General features: G+C 47.9%; 1 protein-coding gene and 1 pseudogene across 5 annotated transcripts in view; one reads left to right on the top strand and one right to left on the bottom strand.

Moving 5' to 3' along the window:
• Nucleotides 1–10,028, top strand: part of Slc8a3 (solute carrier family 8 member A3) — a 153,986-nt gene that overhangs the window by 123,139 nt on the left and 20,819 nt on the right. The window lies entirely within an intron of this gene.
• Nucleotides 5,500–5,620, bottom strand: LOC113456952 (annotated as a pseudogene).

Below are 10,028 nucleotides of genomic sequence, written 5' to 3'. Positions count from 1 at the left end.
AGCTCTGTAGACCAGGCTGGTCTCGAACTCACAGAGATCCACCTGCCTCTGCCTCCCAAGTGCTGGGATTAAAGGCGTGAGCCACCATCGCCCAGCCGCCTGAGTACTTCTTGATGTTTGATCTCAGACAAATGAGAAATCAGATAGGCTAGGAAAAGAGATGTGTGATGTAATGTTCAATCTTCCCCCAGATAAATTCTTCTGGTTTCTCGTCCAAATACTAGCACCCCAGATCTGCTGGATCAGCATCTTGGACTGGGAAATAGCAGCCAGCACATTTACTGTACCCCAGGGTTTTTAAGATAGATGCAGCAGAGACCACATTTTGCAAGGTCCCACCCAGAATCCTAGAAGTCGAACTGTTCAAGACGAACTCTTCATGTTGGCAATGGGAGCTCTAACTTTAGCTGCTTTGGGGTTACATTTCACTGTACCCTTTCTTCACTTGCATTATATTCAGCTTTAATAATAAATTATTTCTGATAACCATTGGTATATCAGGATAGACAACGGATTTGGATTCCAGGTGGTCTGAATTCAACTCCGCCATTTGTCAGCTGTGAGACACTGGGCAAATCCCCAACTCCCCTGCGTCATTTCCTCATGAAGAGATAGAGATAATCTTACTTACCTAAGCCGCTCCAAGGACCCAGTGAAATGATGCTTTAGGAACACTGGATCTTTCTGCAGTGCCCGGTTTTGTGGTCAGCCTGGAGCCTGCCTGCCCACCTGCAAATCCACCAAGTACATCAGAGTTCTGATCTGAGCACATTTTCATTTCTACCCTTGTATGACTTTGACTTCTCCTATGGACTGAACCCATGACAACCCTGGGGCATGATGTAGGGACAGAGCTTTGTTCTTGAGAAGGCGTCTGGACTGAATAACTTCTGAACTCCAATATAACCGACGTTATTCATCCGCCCAACCTCACTTGCTGTCGCCTGACTTGATTGATAGTGGAGCCATTTGAGGAAGGCTGCAGGGCTTACAGCTGTGTTCAGGCCAGGGAACGGAAGCAGTTTTTAGCACAGTCCTCTTTCCCTTCCTTCCCCTTCCCCTCCTTTCGCTTCCCTTCCGTTCTGGCCTTTACCAGGCGGTACCTGTCTCCTCATAGCATCTCTGGATGAAATGCACAGACAAGTCTCCTTGGAGAGTGCCAGTGCCAGCTCACAAAAACAGTCCACGGGCAAGGCTGCTGATCTTCATGGCTGAGCTCCATGCTTTCTTTCAAGCTGTCCTTTCCCCCTCCCCACTCCACCGTCACCATAGCAACCCAGTGGTGTAAAAAAGTAAAAGAGCTAAGGCATCTAAATATAGTCCAAGTTTCAGCACTTCCAGCATGGTGCCTAAAGCCTGTGAGGTAGAGGCATCCAAATGGCAACTGCCCCAGAAGAGAGGATAGTGGGAGGGAGCAGAGGTCAAGGAGCAAAAGAAGGGAAGGGGCAACCGTTTGCTGAGCCCGCTGCCTGTGTTTTCTCATTTAACTCCCACAGCCAGCCAGTGTGGAAGTTATCTTCCCGTAACTGCCGACGAGACGGATGCTCAAAGTGGATAGGAGTGTGGCCAGGGTCACACAGCTGTCAGCAATAGAGATGAGAACTGCTTCCGTTCTCCAGACTTTTCTCCCTCCCCCTACACTGCATAGACAGGTGCAGGTGGGGGATTTTGCTGGAGGTGCGAGGCTTTCGAAACAGATCCCGAAAGAACTTGAGTCTCGGGTGCAACTACATTATCGGATGATGCCAAACGAACTATGATTTCTATTAAACTGCTACCAGGGACCTCAGGGACCAAGAGTGAGGCAAAGGTAAGGCAGTAGTTTCTCTGGAATCTGATGACAGGATTTGCACTCAGACCTATGCAAACAGCACCCTGGAAGCCCTGCCCGAGAGATGGCTCGCCATGGTTCCTCCTATCACTCATGTCTTCCTTTGTTCACCCAGCAAATGCTTTTGTTAAGCATCTGACATATATGCTCTCACCTCAGGAGGTAGAGATAATTAATTAAAACAAGCACAGCGCTTGTCCTCATAGACTTTAGGACAGCAAAGACGACAGGAAAGGTGACAATTGCATAACGGATCAATTCTGTATAATTGTAATGTATAGTATAAGTACATATGAGAGGAATGTCATTTGCCGATGGCATCAGTGAGAAGGAAATACAGAAGCTCCTACAAGTGAAAGACACCTACCAGGTGATATGCACTTTCAAGGTAAGCAGAGACTTCTAGGAGCTTAGTCTCCGCCATGCGCTCATACAGACAGAGCATGCTCCAGTCCATTCCCGACCCTGTGGCTCCACAAGATCTTAAAGCCACATAAATGAGACTTTACAAAACCAGAAAATAGGCTCACATGATCTCTGGCAGGAAAAAAAAATGCACCCCTCATCCCTTGGTATCATTACTGTAAAACCGAGTCGGTGTGTGAGGGTGCTTGTGTCCCGTCCCCCCAAAAAAAGAAGAGGTGAGCAAGCTGTAATGATGGCTGCTTCAGGTGAGCAAGAGTGGCCCTGAGAATTTCCCCGTGCCTGCGCCCTTCGATAGGAATGGGAGGGGAGAGAGCTGGCATAGGAAATGTGAATCTCTGTGGATCTGGAGCTTTCCAAACTGCCTGGAAGGCAGCAAATGTGGGGGATACCCCATGAATGGGTTTGAATTAGATAATATCATGTGTGTGGAGCTCTTGAGTGCTTCAGAGAAAATGCTGTCTAAATACACAGTGCTCGCATCAAAGATAATGATACGGTGCTCTATTTATAGCGCTCCGCTACCTACCTACCTGCCAGCTATTTCCCAGGGCTGGGGGAAAGATGAATGGGCAGGATGGAGGGAGAGGGCTTTGAAATCACGATTAAGAGCCCTCCAGGCAGATGCAGAGTTTAAAATGCATTATATTATTGTCACCATCGTTGTGTTTTCTTTTATCACCCCAGAATGTCACCTCCTTCTGTTTCAGGTGACTGAGTCTGTCTGACTGTCCCATGACCATAATTGTATCCAGGAAGGCAGCGGCCCCCAGATGTGTCATATACACAAACGTGTCTTTTTCCTGAACTGCCACCTGTCAGTTGGATCCGGCTTCTCTGTAAATCCAGGCTTTCCCAAACTCATTTTATTTCTTCCACTAGGAAATGAACATGCAAATTCCCTGTGTAAAGGGAGTGTTGATTGCAAGCCTTCTGAACACAGTGGACAGATTTGAGCTGTTGGAATGAGAAGAAGGGACCACTGGGCTCTAAGAGGGGACAAACAGACTCTTACAGCGCAACACCTCAACCCACTCAGGGAAGAGCTCGGGAGAATTCACTGAAGTTGGGACAGGGTGGCAAAGGGACTTGAGAACTTGGAAATAGTATCAACAATTCAGATTCTGGGTGTGAGTGGGTGTCCACAAGGCCTGATCACTCTTGGAGAACTTCTCCCTATCCAAGCCAAGAGCCCCAGGAATATAAATTGGTCTCTTTGGCTTCCTCCTATCAGGGAGGTAAAACAGGAGCCTGTCAATCTATAATGGGATGTGGATATGCAGATGAGCCGCTTCTGTAGTCAGAAAAGAAAGAGGGCCTAATTGGATAATAGGGAAGGTTACCCAGTGACATGGGGGTAACAGGTGAAGGGAAAGGTCACTGAATCAGGGAAGACTAAGATACAGGAGTTTGACAACGAGACACATCCCTTTATCCGTGATTCTTTGTCCACCCACCCATGTAGTTGAGAAAGTGCTCTACCTGCCCCCAAACCAGCACTATTGAACTGACAGGTAGATAACCCTCATGGGAGTGCATCCTGGGAACCAGAGAAAGAACTGCATCAGTTATAACTTAAACAGAAGATCATCAAATTAACATTCCTGACTACTTATTCTTTGCCAGTCCCTTGCTAGAAACTTTCCTTGGGTTGCCTCCTTTGGTCTTCTCAATGACCCTGTGAAGTAAGTCTTACAACTATGTCCTTCTTCAGATGAGGAAACTGAGGCTCAGAGCGTTTCACAAATTAGTCAAAAGGCTAAAACGTTTAAGTCCTATAAACAGCTAGCTTTGATCCTAAGGCTGGAGCTCTTCGCCACTGAGTGAGGGGAGAATCTTTATCTCCATGACATCCGTCACAAGAAGGAGCAGTGGGGACAAGCTGAGATGTAGAACTGTCGTCAATACTAAGTAACTGAAGTGGCCAGCCGAGTGAGGACTGGAGACAAGAAGACTCGTTCTGTGCATGTTTTATGGGGTCTAGACGGTTAGGAAAGAGCTGAGGGAAGCAATAAAGCCATCTCTTCATAGCAGTGGCTTCATGACCATGCTTCTCAATGGAGTAGGGTGTGCAAAACTGAAATGAGAGAGACAGCCAAGGGCTCTTCTGCACCCCACCCAGCAATCTTAAGCTAAGCACTAAGCGCTAAGCCTGGGCTCTGTGCTGTAACGCCCTGGGCTTAGCTTCTGACTTGACCACTATGGCTATTCCCAAACCATCCATCCCACGCATATAAACTGCCCATGGGCCAGAATGTGTGCTAGGCGCTGGCAAATGGGACAGGCAGTGTTTCTGCTTTTAATGGCATTTGTATTCTAGTGAGGGAACCAGGTAAGCAGGCGGATAGAATGCAGGTGAGACCGGCTGGCATGGAAAGGTGTTGTAAGAGAAGATGGGTATGTGAGGCAAAGGCAGCAGAGGGAGACCAGCAGGCTGTGTTCTGCAAAACAAGCCAGGTGAGCTGTGCTGGCTCATTCAGCATTCAAGCACTTCCCGGGCATGTGTCCACAAATGCATATCCTCAGGGCCTGTACAACCCTGCTGCAACTTGAACTCTGGGACTGAAGCCCAGCATGCTGTCCTTCCTCAAACCTTCCAGAGTTCTGTGTCTCAGTTTCTCAGCAAGATTGTCCAGTTTCAATTGTATGCTTTGTTTTTAAGGTTTATTTTTATTTTCCCTTGGATTAGTTTTTATTTGTGGTGTATAGGTGTGTGTGTGTGTGTGTGTGTGTGAGAGAGAGAGAGAGAGAGAGAGAGAGAGAGAGAATATGTCAGTCTACAGATGCCCTCAGAGGCCAAAGCAGGCATCAAATCTCTTAAACTGGAGTTACAGACGGTTATGTGCCACCTGACATGGATGCTGAGACCAGAACATGGTGTCGTCAAGAGCAGAGACACCCCTAACAGCTGCCATCTCTCCACCCCGTTCAGTTTCAGTTGTATTCCAAGTGTGGTGGGGTCCATGGGCAGTTTATATGCGTGGGATGGATGGTTTGGGAATAGCCATAGTGGTCAAGTCAGAAGCTAAGCCCAGGGCGTTACAGCACAGAGCCCAGGCTTAGCGCTTAGCTTAAGATTGCTGGGTGGGGTGCAGAAGAGCCCTTGGCTGTCTCTCTCATTTACTCACAGAACCTGAGTAAAAAGTGGCACATTGGGACTCTCCTCTTTTAAATTTTGAATCATCTATTCTTTTCTCATTATTCCTTTTTTATGAACACCGCCATCACTTTGAGCGCTCTGGTACCACAGTCCTTCTTGTATGTATCAAACTCTTTCTGAACAATGAGTTATGGGTTGCAGGATAGGGCTTATTTTTGGGCCTATCTTTAAATCCTTGGTCAGCAGTTCAACAGCTCACAAATACTAAAGATTTTCTCTTAAAAGTTACAGAAAGACTCTGGCTGGTAAGAGAGAAGACTGAGTCAGGACATGAGCAACAGAAGCAAAAAGTGAGTTAGGTGGCTACTTGATGGAGGTGGGTCTTGTATCTTATCTGTTGCTCTCATTGGTTAACTAATAAAGAAAACTGCTTGGCCCTAATAGGACAAAAAATTAGGTAGGTGGAGTAGACAGAACAGAATTCTGGGAGAAAGAAGCCGAGTCAATGAGTCGCCATGATTCTCCCACCTGACACAGCCGCAGGTTAAGATCTTCCCTGGTAAGCCACCTCGTGGGCTACACAGATTATTAGAAATGGGTTAGATCAATATGTAAGAGCTAGCCAATAAGAGGCTGGAACTAATGGGCCAGGCAGTGTTTAAAAGAATACAGTTTCTGTGTAATTATTTCGGGTAAAGCTAGCAGGGTGGCGGGAAGTGCCCCCCCCCCCGCTCGCACAACAGCTACTGTGAGAGTCCAGGTCTGAGGTGACTTGAGGGGATGGTGTCACCAACAGGAGGTCCCAGCAGATGGGGCCATGCTGAGGAACGGGAAGTGTGCAGTTCCCACAGCCTGACTGCACAGGATGGCAGGAGCTAGAGCCACAGAGAACTAGCTGCCATCTGTCTAGGCACAATTCAAGGACCATATCCTCGCCATCTTCTGTATCTATCCCACCCTCTGGCTTGCTCTTCTACTGCGTAAGAACAGGGAGCACGCTGGAGCCTGGGCCTACAGAACACTTTAGGCTGATGCATGGCAGCTGGCTTCTTGCAGAGGGAGGGTGAGAAAGAGTAAGGTCCAGTGGAGAGTAGGAGCCGTTGTGGACATGCAAGCAGTCCCTGAGGATGAGTGAGGAGCCCTGTATGACAGATGTGCACACGTGCACATGCACACACATGCGCATACATACACACATACAGAGAGACATGGTTCACACATAAACACCCACACAGGCAAACATACACACACACACATACACATGCACATATACATGCACATGCTTATGCACACATACACACATGCACACATTCATAAGAGCATGCATATGCACACACATGAACACACACATATGCATACCTGCACACATTCACACTTTTGTTTGAAAGGGATCTGCAATTACAAAAAGCAAGGTTTGTGGGGTTTTGCTCCCACAGTTGCCCATAAACATCCCAGAGAGGAGTCTCTTGCTTTCCTTGGATAAGCGCAGGTGTTCTGGGAGGACGCACACAAGGGAAAGAACAAAGTCGGCTGCTTTCCTAATCCATCATTCTTGCTGTCATGCCGCCAGGCACCAGGTAGCACAAGAATGCCGCAACAGGCTAAGAGGAGAGTAAGGATAAAGCTTGGGAACCGGTCCTCATCTGAAATTTGACATTTCGTTCATGATGGATTTTCCCCCCATTAATTCTGGTTTTTTTTTTTATGCAGTATTAAGATGCCGCTTAGCTTGAGTGCTGAAATCTCTGGTGTCTCCTTAAATTGTGCACCCAAGCCTCCTTAGTTTGTGTAAAAGTATTACGACCTCTGCCTCCCTGCATTCAGGAAAAGCATGTTTTGAGATTCTATTCTTCAGAAGTTTGTCTATCGTGACTGCACCAAGAGCAGCAGGCTCTGTGGAACCAGGAAGATTGCTGGTTTTGCAGCCCTGCTTTAGTTTGGTCCGTGTCTGGTACAGTTAGGAAAATGCCTATGGCCTCAGTGAATCTCCCTATGTCGTTGAGTCTCTAACTGCAGGAGTTTCTCTCTCTAGCCCAGGTGCAATCATTTCTCCTAGGTCTTCTGTTCAACGGCATCTCTAGAAACTTCTCACCTGCAATGAGAAGCTTGTAGATCTCAAGTAGACAAGGAGGTAACGTGGAAGGGGAACCATTTTGACAGGGCTTGACACGGGTCCTATGGAGCTCTCTCTTCCTAATTGTTAGAAGGTTTTCCCCTGGGTTTGAAGCTTTATGTCTACACAATAAAAAGAAATTCTTTCCTGCTTGGGTCAAAATCATTCTTTAAAATGAGAGCCCTGCCAGAGAAAGGCAGAAAGAGAGGCCCAACGTCTCTAAAGCTATGAATCAGATAAGCAGCCATTTCTGTCTATGGTGCAGGGAGCAGACATACTGTTAAATAAATTATTTTGTAGATTATTCCCCTTGCCTTTCCCAGAAGGGGATTTATCAGTTTCAGGACACAGAAACCGTCTATTCCTAGACCGCTGCCGGTTTTCCACTTTTCATCTTGACATGGAAGAAGGAGGGAACTGGAGCAGTGAATCTTCCTGTCGCCCCACCACCCCACTCCCTTGGGTGGATTTGGGGCAAATGTGGGGCTCCAGCAGGCTTGTAAATACAGAGCTGAGTCATGGTTATACTTATTGCTATAAAGATTGGGGATTGTGTTCTGCGGTGGCAGGAACTGGCCAGGGCCCTTGCAGAGATCACTTTCCAGGAGGGCTCCTTCCCTCTCAGGGTGGCTCTGATGTATCCTCACTTAGTCAATCAACAAATGCTGCCTCTGCCTCTTCTAGCTAAAGGAATTCAACATCCAAAAGTAATGAAGCTCAGAGGATCGTTCGGTTCGGGTGCCCTCCACAAAAAGCAATGTTCTAAGAGGCCAACCAGGCCTGGAAAAAGTTTTCCTCATCCCTTTGGGGTTATTGGGAGATCTCCCAGGAGAGTCATCGCCAAGAGGCACAGCCAGGTCCTGAGGCAGGAACGCCATATATTCTGGCACCTCCCAGCAGAAGGCTAGTAGGAGTAGCTGGTGCTGACCCTGTAGCCTCAGATGGCATTGCTGGCTCTCCGGACAGCTCATCGGGATAGCCTATGTCTGTGTCCACTCAGAAGCAGCCACAGGGCTGCAAAAAAAAAAACTGGCAACACAGAATGAAGCATTATGAACTCCTCCCCCTAATCAATGGCTCCCATATTGGTTATGGACACTGTCTTTCCCAAAGTGGACAATGGAGAAAGTTAAGTAAGCTAAAGGCCTCTCAGACATTGTGTCCCTTAGAATCCTTGGGTATGCCATCACAGTAACCTTCAAAGTGTTATTTGTCCTTTCTCACATTTTTTTCTAGAAGAAAGGCATAAGACTCCAGGTGTCTCAGCAACTGACTCAACAGTAATTACTCTATGAGGTCTTTCTGAGGGTTTCTTGTGTGCTGGGTGTGTTCCAGGCAGGGACTGAAGCCTACACTCAAGTAGGAACAGACCGACAGGAAACAGTAACCACCAGGCTAACTTCAAGCCATGAACATCACTACTGTGTGGTGAAATCCAATGGAGTCTGGGTAGGAGGATGATTCTAGGGGCTAAGGTGACTATGGAAGGCTCCTTCAGGGAGGTAAGGAGGACAAGAAAACCCAACAGACGAGGATAAGTTCAGGCACAGGTGAAGAGCATCCCAGAGAAGGAACACCAGGAAGCTTACCCTGAGTGGGAAGCGACCCGATCTGAGAAGCAGAGAGATGAGGGTGCCTGGGAGGAGAGCAAGAGGACCTTGAGATGAGAGAAACCTGAAGTTTAGGGCAGCTGGATGGAGAAGCTCCTCTGGGACATGGGGTTCTGTTTATTCCAGCTGCAGGAAGTGTGGCAGGATCAGAACTGTGTGTTTGAGTCAGGGGCTCACTGGGCAGCCAAGGTTAGCCTGTAATTAGGTAGGCCAGCCTGGTCTCAAGTTTTGCAATCCTCCTTCTGTCTCTGGAGTGCTTGGATTTCAAGTGCATGCCACCAAATCTGGCTACATTGCCTTTTAAATCTGCCGCTCTGGTCGTTATATGGGAAAGGGATTGAAGAGAGAAGAAACAGAACCAAGGACAGAAAGAGTCTCTTCAGAGGCTGTAGGAGCCCAAGGGAGAGGCTGTGGTGTCTTGATCTCGGTAGCAGAAGGAAGGGAGGTGGTCAGGGGGTTTAGAGCAGATAGCAGCTGGAGAGAAGGGAAGAGGAAAGAGAAAACAAGACCAGGGGGAGGGGTGGTTCCAGGTTTAGGGCCTGAGCCAAGTGGTAGACGATTTTGCCACTGCCTGAAGTTGAAGGAACCAGTTTGGAAAGGACTCAAGGCCCAGCTGGTGACGCCTAGTTAATGTTCTGTGATCTCACTTCTGTGGGGGACAGAAGTGAAAATGTTGTCAGTTTGGGGAAACTGTGAGGGCTTTCTCCAGCCTCACAGGCAGGGTGACACCTTCCGTGGAAACAGATGTGATGTCTTTCCCACAGATGAGCTCAGTGGGGGAACCCCACACCCTGCCTTCACCGTTCATCCCACCTTCCAGCTGGTCTCTCCAGCCAGCTAGCTTCGTTTCCTCCTTCTGCTACTCAACACCTGTCTTCCTTTCTCTTATCTTCTACTACAGTCTCCGTGGAATCTCTTTGCCTGTCTATTTGTTCTCTAGAAACCAAAACC

This window comes from Microtus ochrogaster, chromosome 1, assembly GCF_000317375.1.
Source record: "Microtus ochrogaster isolate Prairie Vole_2 chromosome 1, MicOch1.0, whole genome shotgun sequence".
In the NCBI taxonomy this organism is placed as follows: Eukaryota; Metazoa; Chordata; class Mammalia; order Rodentia; family Cricetidae; genus Microtus; species Microtus ochrogaster.
This window is presented reverse-complemented; position numbering and strand designations above follow the sequence as displayed.